This window comes from Carettochelys insculpta, chromosome 4 (assembly GCF_033958435.1).
Source record: "Carettochelys insculpta isolate YL-2023 chromosome 4, ASM3395843v1, whole genome shotgun sequence".
In the NCBI taxonomy this organism is placed as follows: Eukaryota; Metazoa; Chordata; order Testudines; family Carettochelyidae; genus Carettochelys; species Carettochelys insculpta.
This window is the reverse complement of record NC_134140.1, coordinates 50,271,455-50,290,737: the sequence shown is the minus strand read 5'-3', so window position 1 is coordinate 50,290,737 and position 19,283 is coordinate 50,271,455. Positions and strand designations below refer to the sequence as shown.

Below are 19,283 nucleotides of genomic sequence, written 5' to 3'. Positions count from 1 at the left end.
ATATCTGCCTCCCACTGATAACAGACTCTGGGACATCAAAGAAGGCCTCTGGTTTCAGCCTGTTTTCTCACTTTTATCACTTTTATATCCTGTATTTCTTTAGATAAAGCACCCCACTGTAGCTCTTTAAAGAACTCACATACTTTGTCTTATTGATCTGCTTGGAAAAGTCTCAGGTTCCCCTAAACTGTGTAACCCCAACTGTCTGCCAGGTTTCTTTCTGCCCTCACAGCTAGAAGGATCTCTTACTGCAGTACATTGCTTTTATGGACTATTCACAGAAAGCACTGGAATCTATAATGAAGTAATTTGAATCTGATTCTCCTCTGACCTGACATAAATCTGGAGTAATTCTACTTGAAGTTACTGCAGTGATGCTGGTGTAAAACTGGTACTACATGGAGAATCAGCGCCTCCAGTACCCAGTGTAAACTATGGGTGATGACACTATCCTGTGACATAGTCAACAAGCTTAGCTACCATACAAGCCACTGGGAGCTGAGAGCCTGAATCCACTGCAGTAGTGTCATAATATAGGGATTTACTAAATGATCATTGACAGACTGGTTGCCCTTCGAGATCTTATTGTGTTGATACTTTCTTTCCATCAATGACACATTTAACCCATTGGACAAGATCCAGAGCAACATCCACCAACTGAAAAGAGAACATAGGGGTGCATATAGGATTCCTCATCCTTATTTATTTGAAGTGGATTGCACATTGTCACGCATCTAAGGAACAATGATCACTGGAAAGCCAATGCATTCTTGCATATCCTTGTTTTGCCTGTTTGCCTAATTCAGGGTCAATACTTTAGGCAAACTGTTGTGAGTAAATCTATTTAGTTCCAGCCACTAAGTGGGCAAAATGATGTGTCATCCCAGAGCAAGAGAAAGAGTTAGTCCATCCGAGCCCTCCATATTCTTTAACTTTTTTATTTAATCTTAGTAAACAGTTCAGAACATGCCACTAACCAAATACTCATCTTCTGAAAATAGAGTCAATGAAACTACATTAGCTGAGTATCTGGGCCAGGGTCATAAGCACATATGCAGTGCATGTGTAGTTATGGTCTGATCCTTCATTCTTTGTACATCTAGGACACCCACTGATTATAATGGGAAAAAGGAGGCATGCAAAGAGTTTTACATCTGTCTCAAATTTCCAAATTGGTCTGTTGATATAGACAGAAAAAGTAGAGCATATGCATAAAAGCAGTAATGATATTTATTTAGATGTTTTGGTTCTTTAAATGGTCTAGATTAAATGTTAGCATTTCAGTTACTTATTCTGACGATACTAAGTCATGAAAGGGATATAATCAACACCTTTGTGTATAATGATCCAATCTGACAAACTATCATCTGCAGCGCTTATCATCAGGAGTACTTCCATTGACTGTTGAGTGTATAAGTCAAAACAAAATTTGGTGAAATTTGTATCCAGTATGTTGTGAAGCTTGATGGAAAAATTCCTCTAGAAAATAATGAGACCCAGTCACTTGTTCCGCCATATCCTGGAGGGAAAGCACCAGCACTATGAGGGAGGAAGAGCTATATCCTTTTTTAACACTGTTATAAATAAGGCAAAGACCTGCACCAGGAAAGTAGAATTGTATATCCATTGCAAAATTACAGAAAACAGCTGTATGTCCTGGTGCATACCAGTCACCTGCATTTAATCCAACCGACCGCATGATGGCAATGTTGATCCATACTAATTCAGGCAAACTGCATTTGTTTGGCAGAAAGGAATGTCAGCCTCCACGTGTCAGATGGAATTTCAACAGACTCCAAGTCTCCATGGATCATCTTGAAACTGTCATATTATATAGGAATGATTTTAACTTCCTATGAGCAATAGTTTTGTAGAAAGACTACATCTTCAGTGCTAGTGGAGACTGCTGCAGAATCAGTTCCAAATACAATTATCTCTTCAGGTTTTGGAAACACAATGAATGATGAGATTAGCTTAATTTGGGAATGAGTTTGATGATTTTAGTCCAAGTTCTCACTAAGACTGACTTCCCAGGGAAGCTCTCAGCTTTTTCCAGAAAGGTTGGAACAAGTTAAGAAAAGGAAATCATTGAATGAAAAATGGCATGCTTTGCCCTATTGATTTAAATATATGGACAAGGCCACCTGTAACTGTTCTTGGTCATTGGCTCCTTTCCTTATAAGATTCCCCAAAAGCAAGACCCTCTGCTGCACACTGGTCTTTTCCATAAATATGCTAAGAGAAAAGGACCAAGCAAACCAAAACACACTAACAAAATGCAGTTTAAAATTAAGTATTATTTTTCTTAAGGCACAGGGAAGCTCCACTGCCCTTTTCAGACTATTTACATTCAGGGTAGCCTGAATCTCTCTACTGTCTCAGAGCAAAACAGCAGTTAGTAAATAATAATTCTCACTCTGTATTAAGTTCTTCAGGTGTGTGCAGCACTACGCAGGAGACATAGACAACAATCTCTGTCCGAAAGAGCTTACAATCTAAGGCCCTGATCCTGTAGTCTGATCCATGGTGGCCCCTTTGACCACACAAAGTGAGCACAGGAATCAAGATTTCCCTTTGTAGATCAAACTGCAGATTCAGAATCTTAAAAATGTGAAAAAGAGAAGATCCTCTGAAGTAGGAAACCCAGAGGAAGGGTTAACTTGTAGGCAGGGAGTAGTGGGGAGTTCTGTCTTTTTGTAGTTTAAACTATTGCCACTTTTTGTGGGCCCCAGTGAGGCAGTCTTCAGAGAACACCGCTCTTTGAAACACCTGAAACAAATCTCTTTGGCTCAAGCCTATCAGCATATACTATGCATCTAAACCCTTGTTTGGACCTAGAATACAATACAAAGAAAACGAAATTGAAAAAGCACATTACTATGCCCTTCCTTCCTTTGTACCAAAATCTGTATAAACCATCCTTCCGTGCAAAGATCTCTTTATAGCCTACACAGCTGGTGGCAAATGATAGCAAACATGTCCCCAGTGCTACAGCACAGCCACGCTGGCAGACTCTTATGTGTCCCCTCCGTGCACACACTGATGTAACTGCAGAATCAGGGCCTTAATTTACAAGTAAGCTGATCTCTGACAAAGGATAGGGGGACCTGGTATTTGGGCAGGGAGGGGCCAAAAGCCCTTTAACTTTAAAATAAGCTTTCATGTTTCTTGAAGCTCCTATCAAATTTTTGGACACACAGGGTATTTCTCGTCATTCGTATAATTGCTCAGCCAGAAACTTTTCTTTAAAAAATAAAAAAAAATAATAAAAAAAACAGATAAAATATAAGAATGAAGATGCTTGCTTGAAGGTAATTCCTCCCTGATTCTGGGGCATTTTTGTAAGGTCAGATCTCCATAGTTCAAATTTTGCTTGAGCCAAATGGAAGATGAACCTCCAAATCTTGAAAACAAAAAGCAGTCAAGTAGCACTCAAGCAAAATAATTTATTAGGTGAGCTTTCGTGGGACAGGCCCACTTCTTCAGACCATAGCCAGACCAGAACAGACTCCAAATCTTGAGTTTCTGTCCTATTGTTTTTGCCTGCTCCTGTCTCTGAATCCACTGATGTGGCCCTGGAGGGGAGTGAGATTAACTTCAAGAGGGTTTTGCCATGGTGTACACCACTAGACCCTCCATCAGCTGCAGCAGAAATGGAACCTGGGACCTCAGCATACGAGTCTCTATTGTATGAGTGAAACCCCAGGGCTACATCTATACTACAGTGATCTTTTGAAAGAAATTCTTCTGGAGGATTTCTTCTGAAAAAAACTTCTTTTGAAAGAGCACAACCACACACACAAAAGCTGACCTTGTACTAAGACCCCGAGCGTCCACACAGCCCCAACTCTTTTGAAAGAACAGGCTGGGGAATCGAAAAATCCCATACCATGAGGATGGCTCTTTTGAAAAAAGGGCCTCTGGAACTTCTACACTTCTTTTTTCCTTTTAAAGAAGCTTTCAAAAGAAGACTTTCTTCCTGGTCTGAGAAAGGAAGAGGGCTTCCAGAAGAAGGTTTCTTTCTATTTCAGATCGAAAAAGCACATTTTGTGCATAGCAACGAAGGGTCCTGTGGCACCTTATAGAGTAACAGAAAAGTCTTGAGCATGAGCTTTCATGAGCACAGACTCACTTCATCAGATGCTGGTCTTGGAAATCTGCAGCGCCAGGTATAAATAAGCCAGAGCAAGGCTGGGGATAACAAGGTTAGCTCAGTCAGCAAGGGTGAGGCTTACTACCAGCAGTTGATCTGGAGGTGTGAATACCAAGGGAGGGGAAGCTGCTTTTGTATTTAGCCAGCCATTCACAGTCTTTGTTTAAGCCTGAGCTGAGGGCGTCGAATTTGCAGATGAATTGTAGCTCAGCAATTTCTCTTTGGAGTCTGGTCCTGAAATTTTTTTGCTGTAGGATAGCTACTTTTAAGTCTGCTACTGTGTGGTCCGGGAGATTCAAGTGCTCTCCTATGGGTTTTTGTATATTGCCATTTCTGATATCTGATTTGTGTGTGTTTATTCTTTTACGTAGAGACTGTCCAGTTTGTCCGATGTATACAGCAGAGGGGCATTGCTGGCACATGATGGCATAAATTATGTTGGTAGATGTGCAGCTGAATGACCCACGATGGTGTGGCTGATCTGCTTAGGTCCTGTAATGGTGTTGCTGGTGTAGATATGTGGGCAGAGCTGGCAACGAGGTTTGTTGCATGGATGGGTCCCTGAGTTAGAGAGACTGTGGCGCGGTGTATAGTACCTGGTTAGGATTTGCTTCAGGTTGGCAGGTTGTCTGCAGGCAAGGACTGGTCTGCCTCCCAAGGCCTGTGAAAGTGGGGGATCATTGTCTAGGATGGGTTGTAAATCCCTGATGATGCGCTGTAGAGGTTTTAGCTGAGGACTGTAGGTGATGGATAGTGGTGTGCTGTCGGTTTCTCTCTTGGGCTTGTCCTGTAGTAAGAGGCTTCGTGGCACACGTCTGGCTCTGTTGTGCATAAACGCTCCATGCATTCTTTCCAAAAAGGGCTGGATTTTCTGAAAGAGCTGGCTCTTGTAGATGCAGCCCAGCTGGTTGTTAACTAAGGTTGTAGAACAGTCCCAGTAATCTCCCTGTAGGTGGTCTCAGTGCTACTATCTGGGACAGTACTGCATACCCAGAAGGTCCTAGAAGATCCTATGGCAGGACTGGCCCCTTAGATTGGAAATTCTTGTGGTCAAGAACCATAAGACTGATTTCTGATTGTGTTGCTCCAGTTTCACAGCGGTGTAACCCCACTGAAATCAAGCCGTGGGACGGACAGATGGGGACGGCATTAGGTTACTCACACACGGTACAATTTGCCAACCATACCCCGGCATAAACATTGTGGGGCTCGGGAGGTAAGGCTAAATCTGACCGCCAGGGGGCAGCACAACACCGCCGCTCGCAGCCTCTGCTTGTGCAGCTCCGGACTGGGTAACCTGCGGCTGCCTCTCCCCAGGGGAAAACGCAGCCAGGCACCACGCCCCGCCCCCGCCGCGCACCTCGCCCCACGCAGGCACCAGCTCAGCGCTTCGGGGAAGCGGTCCGGCTTTGTTTGGGGGGGTCGTTCCTCGAGCTGCCCCCGCTGCCGAACGGGGAGAGGTGCTCTCGCCAGCGGACCCCCCCCCCCACAGCTTTACGGAAGGCGCCTGAGAAGTTTCCCTTGCGCACACCCGGGACCAATTGCTGGCAGGAAAACCAGCCGCGGAATCACATTCCCACCGCGCGCGGCTACAGACCGGGCAGAGCCCTGCAACCTCCCCAGGCCCGGCTCAGCTGAAGCGGCTCCGGATCTCCCGTTCGCCTCCGCTGGGAGCACCGAGGCTTGAGCTCGCAACCTGCGGGAAAGGGCGTCAGATCAAACCACTCCCCCGCCCCAGCTCCCTCGGGCGGGTTACAGTTTCCAAGCGGGGTCAGAAAACTCCAGCGCGCGCACAGGGGCCGATCCTGTCGGGTCTGTGGGAAACGGAGCAACGGGCTGTGAAGGCTGTTTGACAAGCCCGTGTGTGTCCTTCGTTTGAACCCAACCCCGATAGCGAGGGGGGGGTCCCCTCCGAAGTTAAAACCCCAGCGGTGTGACGCTCTCTCACTTTCACCCCGCCCCCCCCAAGCAGCTCGCCCACTCTGCAGGGCCGGGGAGCAACTGGGCGTTGCAAAGACTGCCTTGATGGGATCAGTGCGTTTGCTTTGGGGGAAGGGCGTTTGCATTCACACTTTCAACCCCCCCGGGTCGGTGTTTCACGTCTGGCCAGCGCTCGCCACTGACTGAAAGACTCATGGGGAACGAGGGCCAAACGAGCCGGGGGTACCGGGAGGCGAAGCGGGTCCGCACCTCTCAGGGAACACCTATCCCTCACGTGGCCATGCTGCCAAGCGCAGGAGCGGGGATGGACCGCACGAAGCCGGGAACAATGCAGGACCCCCAGCCGTGACGTCAGATTGCAGCCACTTCGCTCCTGTTTTGGGAAACAATAGCACGCCCTTCGCCAAGCTGCCGCCACCCCGCGTGGGCGCGCCAGCCAGAAGAGAAACAAGGGCTTGGGGGGAGCCCCATTACCCCCCCCCAGCCTTCGGGGCCCCCTCGGGAAGCGACTCCCAGCCCATGGCCCAGCAGGTCCCCAAAGCTTCCTTTCCTGGAGGGGGGTAAAGCTGTTGGGGGGCCATTCACCCGAAGCGGGGTGCCCAGTCTTGTAGTGATCCCACGCTGGGGACTCCCTCGCGCAAATAAAGGCGGCCGCTCTCTCGACCTGGCAAGCGCCGGAGCGCTCCAGCTTCGACGCCCGGCGCGGTTCCAGCGGGAGAGGGGAGCGCGATCCGAATTCCCCGCAGAGAACAGGCTGCACGCCAGAGGCGGTGTCACTCCCAAGTCTGCTCCCAGGGCGCGCCCTTGGTGCCGGCGGTGGCCGGGCGCTCTTCGCAGAGATCAGCCATCGGGGTGGGAGGTAGCCAAAGCCACTGGCGACGTTGCATGAGGAAGGGTTGAGAACCGCGGAGAGGAATCAGACCCGCGGTCCAGGCAGGAGCGCAGCCGGGAAGCACTGCGCCCTCTGGGATTTACCCCGTCTCTGGTCCCCGACGTGCTGCTGAGTCCCGGGGGCTGCTGCCTCCTTAGGTCCGTCTTGCTCCAAAAATCTCCCCAGCCCTGCCCTGAGGAGTGTCTGCAAGCTGCCGGGGCCCCGTCCAGAAATGTTGAGCAACGCAGCCAGGAGCCAAGAAGCCATTTCTTTAGTCCTCGCGGGACGTTTCCAGGGGACTCCAGCCTGTCAGGGCCAGCAAGTTCCAACCGCAGCTCCTGACAAAATCCAGGCAAACGCACCACGGCTGGTGGCCCCGGACACCCTCTGGGCGCAACCCCAAGGGCTGCAGCAGACGGGGCAGAGGGCTCGGGGCTGCTGGGCTTTCCGGCACGTCCCTCGCAGGAGCGGCGCAGCTGGGGGTGGGGGGGTGTGAACAGGGCCGCCTCCAGGTAACAGCCCCGGTGCCGAGGTCAGGCGCGCTCCGCTCGCCAGGAGAGCACGGGCGGGGGTTGACCTCCGCGGGGCACAGGGAGCCGGGTGGGGGACGATTTGCCCCGGCAGACACAGTCTCCAGGCGCTTATCCCGCCGGGGAGAGGGCTGAGCGGAGCGGTGCAGGGAAAGGCAGGGGAGGGAGAGGTGACAAGGGAAGAGCGGGATGGCCAGTGGGGAAGAAGATCAGATCAAGCCCTGGGCGGCCAATGGGGAGTCCGAGAAACAGCCACTCTGGCCACATCCTCCCCTTACCTTGGCCAAGCCCTCGGCTCCCCGCGTCCGCTGCCCCCAGAGCCGAGCCGGGCCGGGCTGGGCCAGGCCCTTGGCGGCCTCCCCGCTACCAGATGGCTCCGCCGACCCAGGGCTTCACACAAAGGGCTTCGCTCCGGATTGGGGCTAGGGGCGCCTCTCTGCCCGCAGCCCGCTGGCAGGAATGCGGCGGGGTGACCCCTCCGCCCCGGCCCCAATGTGTTTGTCATTAGCGCGGCAATTCCGCCAGCGGGGCAGGCGCCTCCAGGCAGAGCCCCCCAGCCCCGGTGGGTGAGCCCCGGCTGCAGCTCCCACGCTCCGGCCCGCGGGGCCCTTCGCCCCGCAGCTTCGGGAGTGCTCGCTCCCCGGTCCCCTGCGCTCTGGCCGCGAGAGAGCCGGATTCATCAGTCTCCGGAGCCGAAGGGGATCGGGATACGCGTCCAGCCTTGGCTGCCCAGCCAGCGCCCTCTGTGCCCTTCTCGGGCCCGCAGAGCACACCGACCTCCTCCGCCCTTGTCTCCCGCCAAGCCCCCCAGCCCCGCGCCCGCAAAGAGCGCTGCCCCCCGTTCAGCGGCTCTCCCCGGCGGGGGAAAGCCTCCCCTCGCCCGGCCAAGCCACTTTCCCGGCCTCCGCTATCCCGTGCGAGCCCCGCGAGGACAGAGCTACCCCCCCAAGGAGCGACAGCTTCCAGCGCCCGGGGAGTCTTAGGCGCAAACTTCCAGCGGGCGGCTGATCCTTCCTCTCGGGGAGCCGATTGGCCAGGTTCCCTGGAGAGAGCGGCCGGAGCGGGGGCTCGCCCCTTACCTTCCAGTTCACCCGGTAATCCGCAACGCAAAGTCTAGAGAAAGAGTCCAGGCGACGTCCACGTCCTCTCTGACTTTTCCTCCTCCCCCTCCTCCGCCCTCGCTCCCTCCAGCGCTGACTGCGGCGCTCTCGCCGGCCGCGTCCTGTAATTGATTCGACGTTCGGGTCCATCCTTCCAAAACTAATCATTTGCTTAAGTCAATAGTTGTCAGGAAACGAGCCCCCTCCCCGCCCCTTCAGAATAAGAGCCGCCCTGGTCGCCCCGCGCCTGACGCCCAGCCTCCAGAGGCTCTTACGCAGGCAGGGGGGCCGGCCGCGGGCGGGGGCGGTGGGACAGCAAGAGTAGCCATATGGCAGGGGAACCGGGGGGGGGGCGAAGTTGAGAGGTTTGCACTGCAGGGGGGAAAGTTTGCTGAATACCCACCGGGCTCCCCGTGCGCTCCACTCCGCGTGCGCTCCGGCTGCCCTGGCTGGGCGCTGGCGCGGTGTCTGGGCGTGGAGGAGGCAGCCGAGCGGGGGATCAAGCGGGAGCTTGCTGGTGGCCCGGCTGAGCCGGGCTGGGTGGAGGAAGGTGGGTGGTGGGGTGGCCGGGACGTGCCAAGCACTGCCAGCCAGAGGCGAGGCCCCGGGGTAGGAGCGGAGGGGCTGGGGAAGGTAACGCTGCCCCAGGGAAGGCCGGGGGAGGGCTGTGATGTCCAGCCCGGTCCAAAGCCACCGCGGAGCAGCGAGAACTTGTAGAGACGCGGCCGGCGCGTTGGAAAGGGTCTTTCGCCAGGTCTCCGGCCGCCGCTTTGATCCCCAGCCAGGAGATAGGCCTATCTCGCCGGGTTAGATGGTTGCCATGGGCCGGAGATAAGCGTGTGTGGCGGAGACTGGGATGCAATCGGGGCGGGAGGCACACGGGGCTGGTCTGCCCTGGCTGGGTCTCGCTGCAGCCGGCGTGATTCAGCTGTCGGGGGCGAGGGGGCACTGTAGCCCCACGAATGGGAGCTGAGGCGCCTCTGACGGGCCCTTCTCACTGCTGGCCTGGGGCGGGCGGGGGGCGCCCTGCAGGAACGGGGCTTCAGTTGACCTCCGCGGGCTTTTTTCCTGCCCGGCTTCCCCCGGCTGCCGCCGCGCTGCTCCAGGGCGCTTGTCCTGTCCCTCGTCCCTCACAAAAGCCGCTTGTTCGCTGAGTCCCGAAACAGACTCCGGGGCTCGCCTCCCCCGAAGCGACTGAGCAGCGAGGGCTGTGCCAGGCGGGGAGTGGGCTTGGTTTGCAGGGTGCCTGCTGCCGCCGCTGCCTGCAGCCTCCCGCCTGCCCCGTCCTCCACCCAGGCAGCCCCGGCTGGGGCGAGCGCACAACCTGGCTATTGCTTCCACATGTTCCTCCAGGAAATCGTCCGGGGCCGAGCTCTGAACAGCCCCTTGTTCGGAATGCTAACAGGATACCGTAATGCTTGTAAATAAACACCAGGCTCCCAGCGCTCCGCAAGCGCGGCCTGGGGTGTGGGGGGGGGGGAGGCCGGACACGTGTGAAGCCGGTTTAGCTGCACGCTTGCAAACGGCCTTGCCCTTCCCGCTGGTGCTGGGGAGAAGGAGAAACAAAGCCCGAACCAAACTGGGCCGCGGCGACGGCGGCGCAAAGGAAGGAGAGTGCGGTTCGGGGTTTAAAAGCCGGGCCCCACCCCTGTGGCCTGCAGGACGGCCACGGGCTCTCTAGTAGCTTTGTTCCCGTCGGGATGTATTGGCCTGGATGTCCCGGGGGGGGGGGCGGATTTGGTGCTGCGGGGCCCGGCCGGGCAGCGAGGGAGAGACACTCGTGCCAGGGGACAAGAGACCGGGCAGCGCGGGGGCAGGGGCCTTCCCTTCTGGTTGCAATTACCTGTCTCATTTGAATAATGTCTTTGTTATGATCATTAACGAGCAGTCGCTAATTGCTTCCATATGCCCCCCGCGGGCAGAGAAAGGGCAAACGCACCTCGCTGAGCCGGAGGGCGGTTTCGCGGGCCAGTCTGGCGTGCTGGGAGCCAGCGCCTTGTTTACCGGCTCCCTGGCCGCCACCTCGAGCATGAACCACGCCACTGGCGCCTCGCCTCCCGCAGGGGAATCCAACATGGCTACGTGCCAGCCACAGGCCCCCTCCTGCCCTCAGGGAAACCAGGAGCCCAAGTCCCTTGGCCTCCCCAGGGACCCGCTGCGTGCAGGAGAAGTCGCCGGTGGTGAGGCGCCCAGTAACTCTCTTGCGCGGATCAGCGCTCGGCGCGCGGACCTCCTTTATCTCAGTCACCTCACTCCTTCGCCAGGCGAGCTGCCCCCAGCCCCCTCCCTCCCTTACCCTGCCCCCCCTGCGGTCCTAGGGCCCTAGGAGGGGCCCTGTGCCGTCCCCGGCTCGGGATCGGGGCGAGAAACCGTCCAATTACAGGGCTGGATGTTTATTTTGTGCTTATCTGGGGCTGATAGCGCGCCGGGAGACGCGCACCATATGTGCGCCCTTGGCCGGAGGGCTCGGCTCGGCTCTGCCCGGCTACCGCCTCAGCTGCTCCGGGCCATTTGCTGGGGGAGAGCGAGCGAGCTACCCCGCTGTGCTCCCGCCCCCCGCCCCCTCCGCCTGAGAGACAGGCTTCGGCAATGCCAGGGGTCTGCAGGGCGCTCCAAAGCCATTGCTGGGGTGGGGCGCCACATGTGGCCGCTCCTGCGAGCAACGCCGAGGCAGGGACAGGAGGCCCAGCCTGGAGGGGAGGGGCTGGGGTTGGTGGAGGGAGAGGAGGAACCTGGACGGTTGAGAGACCAGTTTAAAACACAACTCAACATCTGGATAGTCTCACTACCCCCCGCCCCCCGCCCCGCAGCAGTGCGGTTCCCCACGCCTCTGCCAGACTCAGCCTTCTCCAAAGGGTGGTGTATTGAAGTGAGCGCCTGCCCCTCCCCACACACACAGCGTAAGCCTTTTACAGGCCTCCATCTGCGCCTGCTGGGACCAGCTCTCCCACGCGGCGCATCCCAGCCGGGCTTCGGGCGCCTTCAGCCGGGCATGGCGCTGCGCACTGAACAAATCGGTGCCCCCCGCCCTCCCGGACGGGGTGGCACGGGGCGAGGGGGGGCTGGGCGCAGGGATGCGGGTGGGGGACGATTTGCCCCCTGCGGACACAGTCTCTCTCCCGGGATCCAAATGCCCTATTCTGTTCCAAACGCTCAGCCTGAAACCCCGCGCGCTCTCCGGCCTCTGCACACACTGCACCCCGGCGCGTCAAAGCCTGGATGGCGCTGGTGGGGCCAAGCGCAGAAAGGGTGGGGGGAGGAATCCCCGCGGGGAAAGGGGCCGCTGTCCGGAGCTGCTGGTGTACGCAGGGGATCGGGCTGGGAGCTTTCAGCAGCCAAGGGGCCCCGCGGCGCTACTGGTCCCCAGGAGACGGAACAATTTGCTGTAGATAATGGTCCTTTCCTGCGCCTCCCTCTGGCCCCGGGGCGGGATGGGCTGCCTGTAACTAGCCGAGGCGATTAGGCCGGTTAATAGTTGGGTAATTTGGCCCCCCGGCTGCTGGTGCTGCAGCAGGGCAGCGCTGGCTGGGCTCCGGGGGTTTGTTGGTGCCTCCTCCTACCGCCCCGCAAACCTGACGGCAGCGGCTAGCGGTCTGCATGTGCTCCGTGTGCGCACGGGGGAGTGGCCGGGGTCCGCCGGAGAGGGGCTGGAGTCCTTTGTCTCGGCTCGCGGAGGTCTGGTTTTCATTATTGTTACCCGTGCTGCATGGTTTGCCGCGGGGGCTTACTTTGAAGCACGGTGCTGGCTGATTTCAGGCAAACCCCTCCTCTGGCCCGCCCTGCCCTTGTGGCTGTTCCTTCCAGGCAGGGATACCCGCTCTTGTATTTCCCAGCTCAGGCGGCTCCTCTCCCAGACGGGCTCCGAGGCGGAGAGCTGCAGGAATGAACGGGAAAGTCCCTGGTTTTGCCCTCACGCTTAAATAAACGACCGCGGTATTTGGATCCATAAGACCGCGAGTCGTTCAAAAGGGGTCTGTGAGTGGCTTTCCTGCCGCAGCCCAGCCTGTGAGCGCCTGAGCCCACCCGGCCAAGCAGGGCACTCGGGGTTGGCTGCTTCACCCCCACCTCTGCCCTGAAGTCAGCAGCGCTCCCAAAGGTGCAAACGTCCTCCCTAAGCAGGACAGAAACGAATTCACAGCCCAAGCCTCGCACCCCATTGCTCCCCGAGCGGGAAACCCTGAAACTAAATTCCCTTGCACGTTTTCACAAGCTGCCCGATTTCCCCGCGCCCCCAGCTTCTGCTCCGGAATTGCACCGTTCCATCCAGCTCTGGACCATTTCACAACAGGCTGCGGGACGGACAGACGTAAACAATCGTGTTTGGGTTTGGTGGGGGCACTGACCTCCCCTCTCCCCCGCGAGATGTCACCTTTGCACAGTTCTTGTTTGCAGCTGTTAAACTCGGAGAAGCTGCTCGCCCACCGCCAGGGAAGGGGGCTTCTCCGCGCCTCCGTTTGTCGCCGCCTTTGCGGGGGAGGAGGGGGGGCCCTGCCAGACTAAACAACTAGCCGGGCAAGTGAATCCAACAGCAGATTCTCCTCTTCCCAGAGACACTGCACGGGCCGCGGTGAAGTCAAAGCAGAGGGGAGCCAGAGCAATCCAGGCGTCATCTCTATTGAGTCTGACAAGCTTAGCCAGGCCCTCTGCTGACGCGCACACATTTACTGTCCCCCCGCGACTTATTTTATTATTTTTTTTTGTTCTTCCACAACACCAGTTCCACTCAGTCTGTTTGTTCAACATAATTTGGCTTTGAATAGCAGGGATCCAGTGACTCTGGAAGGGAGCCAGACAAAAGAAACCAACAGTTAGTTCCTCCCCCCGCCCCCCGCCACCCCCTTCCTCCGACCTTTATTTTCACTCATAACATTGTTGGGAGTCTCGCCCAGAGCCTTTCTGCTGGGGCTCTTACAGCAACGGGCAGATGTTTTATTTTCAGTGGCGCATTAAATCGGGGAGGTGGGGGGGGGGAGCTGAGCGCGTTATTATGAGCGCCCCCTTTCTTTCCCTCCTGCCTGCCCTGGGTTGTGACTGCAGCAGACGAAATGGGCTGCCCTGGGTCTGAAGCAGCTTGAACGCGGGGCAGAGGGGAGGCCGGGCAGCCCGGGGAAGCAAGGAAAAAGTGACTCCTCGATCCGCTCGCTGGGCCAGCGGCGGGATTAGTCAGGATTTTCCGTAGGTCTCCAGGGAAGTCGCTCTCCCCAGCCGGCCGAAGAGACAGACAAGTAGGGATCCTCCCTTGTGTTTGCCTTACACCGCCCAGAAGCCCCGCACAGGCCTGCGGCTCCAGCTGAACGAGGCTCCGGGCGTCTGCAGCTGCGTCGCAAGAGAGCGTCCCCAGCCGGGGAAGAGCCAACCTTCTGCAGAGCCGCGGGGGGGAGGGGGTGGGAAGGAGCGTGTTATTGTTATGGTTTGGGGGCCTAGAGAGAGACTGCCCCGCCGGCGCGCGGGAGGGCGAGAAATGCAGACAGAGCTGCCCGCGCTGTTGGTAGGTAGGTGGCATCGGTATGAAAAAAGCGCCCTGATGCCCTCAAAAGCAGGGGGAGGGGGAGGGATACTGAAGAGAATAGCCCCCCCCCCCCCCCCCCGTCCCCACGGCTGGAGGAGGAGCATTAAATCCGAGGGATCTCGGCTGTATTGTCGGGCAACTAGAGGATTATTAATCTGCCAGCTATGCACATTTCCAGATCTCCCGGTACGAACATCCGGTAGGTGGCTCGATTAAAGCCCCTCCTACGGAGTGCTGCGGCGGTCCTGTTGGACAATGTGGGCGGGGCTGGTCCTTGAATGAGTGGAGCTGGTGAGACAAGACGCGTGCAGTTAAACACACGCTATTCCCCCCCGCCCCCCACACACACCTTTCTCTCTCCGAGACGTTGGGAGGTGCCTAAACTATTGCTCAAAATTACAGTCACACCTTCCTGCCCTCGCGGGGTGGACGAGCGAGAAGAGCAAACCGTCGGAGAAACAAAGCGAGCAGTCCTGTTGCACCTTGAAGACTAACGCTTTTATTTATCAGAGCGGCAGCTCTGTTAGTGGGCAGCTGCAAAAACAGCAAGAAGTCCTGTGGCACCTTGTAGACTAGCAGATATTTGGGAGAATAAGCTTTCGTGGGCTTTGCTGCTGTTAGTGGGTAGCTGCGAAAGCAACAAGAAGCAAAGCCCACGAAAGCTTATTCTCCCAAATATCTGTTAGTCTATAAGGTGCCACAGGACTTCTTGAAAATTGATTTATTAATACTGTATGTTCCCTCTCTCAGGTACTGAAATGCTCCCTGGTGACCACACTTATAACCGCTAGAGGGCGCCCCACTCCGACAGAGAACTCAGACCTTTCCCAGGCGGCCTTTGGCAGCAGATCAAGTGGTATTGGGCAAAGTGTGCCTCGACCACTCAAATTTCCCCTCTGTACATAGCGTTGCCCCCGTCTCACTGTAGCCAACTGCAACGCATCAAAAAAGGCGGCTCCTGCTTAGGACGCTCCATCATGAATGCCTCTCGTTTGCAGCCAATGGCATTGTATGGATATTTTCTTTTTACTGTTGCGAAGGCGGGGGCTGGTTCCAAACAGCCTGTGTGATAGTAGGTGTGCCTGTGAGACATGGGCGGAGAGAAGACCAAACACAAAGCCCGTGCCTGAATGTACTCATCTCTCCTTCTGCACACCTCAGAACTGTGCTTTTTCACTACAAAAATAACCTCAGTGGAGTAGCCCTGTTTGTCTGTAGCTTCACAAGTCACAAGCAGTTCTGTGGCACCTGAGAGTCTGTCAAATATTCATAATGCCCCAAGACAGTTAACTCGCAATTATTGATTTAACAGAGTCAGATCCCTTCAGTGTAACAGATGTTTCTGCTTCCAATCATGAAATATATTGTAAACATTCTCCACACTGCCAGTCAGAGGCCCAACAGATTCATTGCATGTATGATACTGCACTGAAAATCCCCCGTGAGAGTTTAGAAGCCAGATAATTTGAAGCAGGGGTGAAGATGGCCCAGGAAAGCAGAGGTGAAGGCCCAGAGCCTCCAGTGAGGTTCTGTTCCACCCCTCTCAGCAGACAACCTTCCTTAGCTGCCACATTTAATTATGGACAGAATTCTCTGAGCTTTTGTTCTTTTAAAAGGCTCCTGTCTGTCCCATCTGAAACATTCTTAACTCTACAGCAATGACAGGATTGCAACTGCAAATCAAGTGTTGCCAAATGCAGACCACTTTGTTTATGCAGTTACTATCAGGACCAATCCCATTTACAGCCTCTGATGTTGTGAGATCTGACAATGCCTTGCCAGCTCAGGTCCTAGGTAAGAAACCTGACAGAAACATTCAGCTGATGCAGGAAATGTTTTTACCTCAAATGCTATTTTGAAAAATAAACACTATATTAATCAGGCCAGATGCTGCAGAATCTGATGTAAATTCATTTAGCTGGGTGGAAATAATCCAGATTTAATCTGGGTCTAACAGCTAAGAATGTGGCTGCCATACATGTCTGTTCTTTGGCAATGAAACCAGAGAAGTACTGCAAAGACGAATAATTCCAACCAGAACATCATTTGGGAGCACTTTTATTTAACATATGCTACAAGGGCTTTTAGAGACATTTATCCTCCATGGTAGCAGCACTGAAAAAATGCTCAGTTTGGTTCCAGGGATCAAGTTAACCCTTGAGAGCACAGCACATTTCAAGTAACTGTGTGCACATAAATATATCGCTCTGCAGGAAGATCAAATAATGTACAAGTGACTATTTAAATAAATTAGTTAAAAGAATATCAAGGATGCGATTGTTATTTTAGCACAAGAACACTTCATGATATTGATCGAATGGGGATTGTCATGGGTTAAGGCAGCACTTTCCTTCTTCTAGCAAGTATTTATATGCAGGTCACAGTGGTCCAGAATACTTGGCCTATGTTATTGTAAGTGGTTAGTAATTTTGGATGCCACATGGAAAGAGACTGGTTTTCACAGGGTTCAGTAATTCTGAAAAACAAGCATCTTTATGGTGCCTCAAATTAGAGGCTCAAAACTAAAGCACCCTAAATAACTAGTAGCTTTTGAAAATGTAGGCCTGCCCACACAACTGCCACATGTATCAGGATGACACTATATTCTTTAACAGCCACCCATCTGATATCAGTGTGTTTGTTTAGCGTATATCACTGATATAAAATCAGCTTATCATACATTTTCCCAACTGCAAAGAAATCTCTGGACTTGACTCATATAGCTGAGTGATATGTTCCAGGAAGGGCTTAAATTCTCAGAGATTATGTCTTTGTGTCCCCTGCCTGCATTTGGTCCTCTGGGTTTCAACTAGGGAAGAGGGATCTGAGGGATGAAGGATCACTAGGCCTGAGGGCTTTAACCCTGCAGGGCAGGGAGGAGGGCAGGGGCTCCCACACGTTTGAAAACATTTGTGGGAACACCGCTCCAGACATCTCTAGCTAAATTTGAGCCCTGGTTCCAGGGCTGAAGTGTTGGCCCCACTGAAGTCAATAGGATATTTGCTATGGACAACAGTGGTGCTGGGATTTCAACCCAAGATAATAGGCATGTCTTAAAGGTGAGTTGCAGTGGGAAAGGGAAGGGTTAGGTTTGTGCCCTTGTTCTTTGTGATGTATGAAGAGCCTGAAATATTTGTATTTGGCTTTTTTTTTCAGTGGCAGGAGAAGAGGCTCTCTGTTTGTTTGTTTTTTTATTTTTTGTCTTTTCGTCAGAAACATCAGAACTATTAAATCTCATAATTCCTCTTTTTGGTGGAGAACTCCTTATGGCATGAGAGACCAGAAATTGGTGTATTTTCAGTGATCAGTTAAAGCTGAAGCTTTCACAAAGTAATTGTTCATCCCAACTGTATGCTGTACATTTGAGTGATAACCAAACAAACCCCCAGGCCCACCAATGGGGGAGCCAGGGGAAGGAAGAAGAGGGCAGAGGTCTCTGAGCCAGCGTTGCAAAGGGGCACAGAGCTCCGGCCATTACCTCTGCTACTTTGGTAGTGGGGGGCATCTAGAGCTCTGGGCCCCTTTGAAACAGCATGGCAACACTGCTCTGTGCAGCTCTGAGGCAGGGAGGGGCCCCACACTGCAGTGTGGGTGCTGCTAAGGGCTGACTGATATAGACCCCACCCCTTCTTCCCTTGGCCTCACCTCTTCTGAGAACAAGGAGCCAGGCCACATTCCACCATGCCCCTTGCCAAAGAATTTCTAGTGTTCTGAGAGAGGAAGGGATGTCTCATTAATTGTTCAGGCTTCCTTCCTGTTACTTATGATGTCTATATCCTACTAGTTAACTACTCACCCCTAGTCTGCTATGGAAAACAGGGGAGACAAGACCTGGATTTCTAATTTAAAAGAAAAAAAAAGCCCTAAAGAAAGGTAGAGTCGTGGTTCCCTTTGAAGGGAGATTACCAGTCTGAGTGAGAAACTGCAAGCAAACACAGCACATGTCAGCTTCTTGGAATTAAAATGGGGACAGCGCGCTATACAGCATGCAACTGGGACAAAGTCAGACAAATAGAGGCAGAAGGGCTCAAAGAACCAAAGAAAGCAGTATTCTGCAGTACTCTGTATTAGAAAGGAAAAGTGTTAGCAACATTCATTCATGCAGCGGGTTGTATGGAGTCTCCCAGTTGTCAGAGCACAGCCTCTGGCAGCTGCAGGGCACAGGGCACATACCTACTATGGTAGTTAGCAGCCTAAGTCTATCTATTGGTCCCATAACCTGTGTGCTTGTGTGTGCCTTTGGGGTGGGAAAAGGGACTCCAAACCACCTCTTACTTTGCTAACAGCAACGAAGGGTCCTGTGGCACCTTATAGACTAACAGAAAAGTTTTGAGCATGAGCTTTCGTGAGCACAGACTCACTTCATCAGATGCTGGACTGCATCTGATCTGCATCTGGACCGCATCAGATGCTGTCCAGCATCTGATGAAGTGAGTCTGTGCTCACGAAAGCTCATGCTCAAAACTTTTCTGTTAGTCTATAAGGTGCCACAGGACCCTTCGTTGCTGTTACAGATCCAGACTAACACGGCTACCACTCCGATACTTACTTCGCTAATATATTCATACAAGAAATGTAATAAGTTTAGTCCTATGTGGATCAACGAAAGACATGGGACATTGAGCCCATTATGTGTTCAAGAGGCATTTCCAGAGTCTTTCAGTAAAGACAAATATGGGGTTGCCTTGCCGTTATCCATTTTTAATGAAAGAAACTGGAAATAGGTATAAAAACACAATGAGCCCAATTTCTTTCTGTAAAGCTGAATTTAGAGCCATTCTGATTTATGGTGTTTTATACATTTGCTTGCGGGCAGAAGGCTCTTCATTGTGTTAAGTGTTCTGTTACAAATTTGTACTACCTCAAATACCCAAAAAAGGATGCTACTAATGGTCATAAAATAGATGTGAAAAATTCGGAGCTGAACTTCATGTTTGATACTTGATGTTATACTTACAACATAATTAGCCTTTGTGGCATTGGTGCCTCAAATGCTTTTGTGATGCCCTGCATTGTATGAAAAAAACAAAAAAGCAGTTATGCAGTACTTTTCAGATTTTTCTGGCTCTGAAGAAGTGGGTCTGTCCCATGAAAGCTCATCACCTAATAAATTATTTTGTTAGTCTTTAAAGTTCTACAGGACTGCTTTTTTTGTTCAATTTAAGTTAGTCCATGGAAC

General features: G+C 53.5%; 1 protein-coding gene across 3 annotated transcripts in view; it reads right to left on the bottom strand.

Annotated features, from left to right (window-relative positions):
• PDGFRA (platelet derived growth factor receptor alpha) overlaps positions 1-9,022 on the bottom strand; it is a 46,445-nt gene extending 37,423 nt beyond the window's left edge. The window contains exon 1 of one of the 3 annotated variants that reach the window (XM_074992789.1): positions 8,999-9,022. The gene's annotated coding sequence lies outside the window, so the exon portion shown is untranslated. Of the gene's footprint in view, positions 1-8,574; positions 8,672-8,998 lie in introns of those variants that run through there. The other 2 variants (XM_074992791.1, XM_074992788.1) reach the window with 2 other exon arrangements.
• Between the last annotated feature and the right edge of the window lie 10,261 nt (positions 9,023-19,283).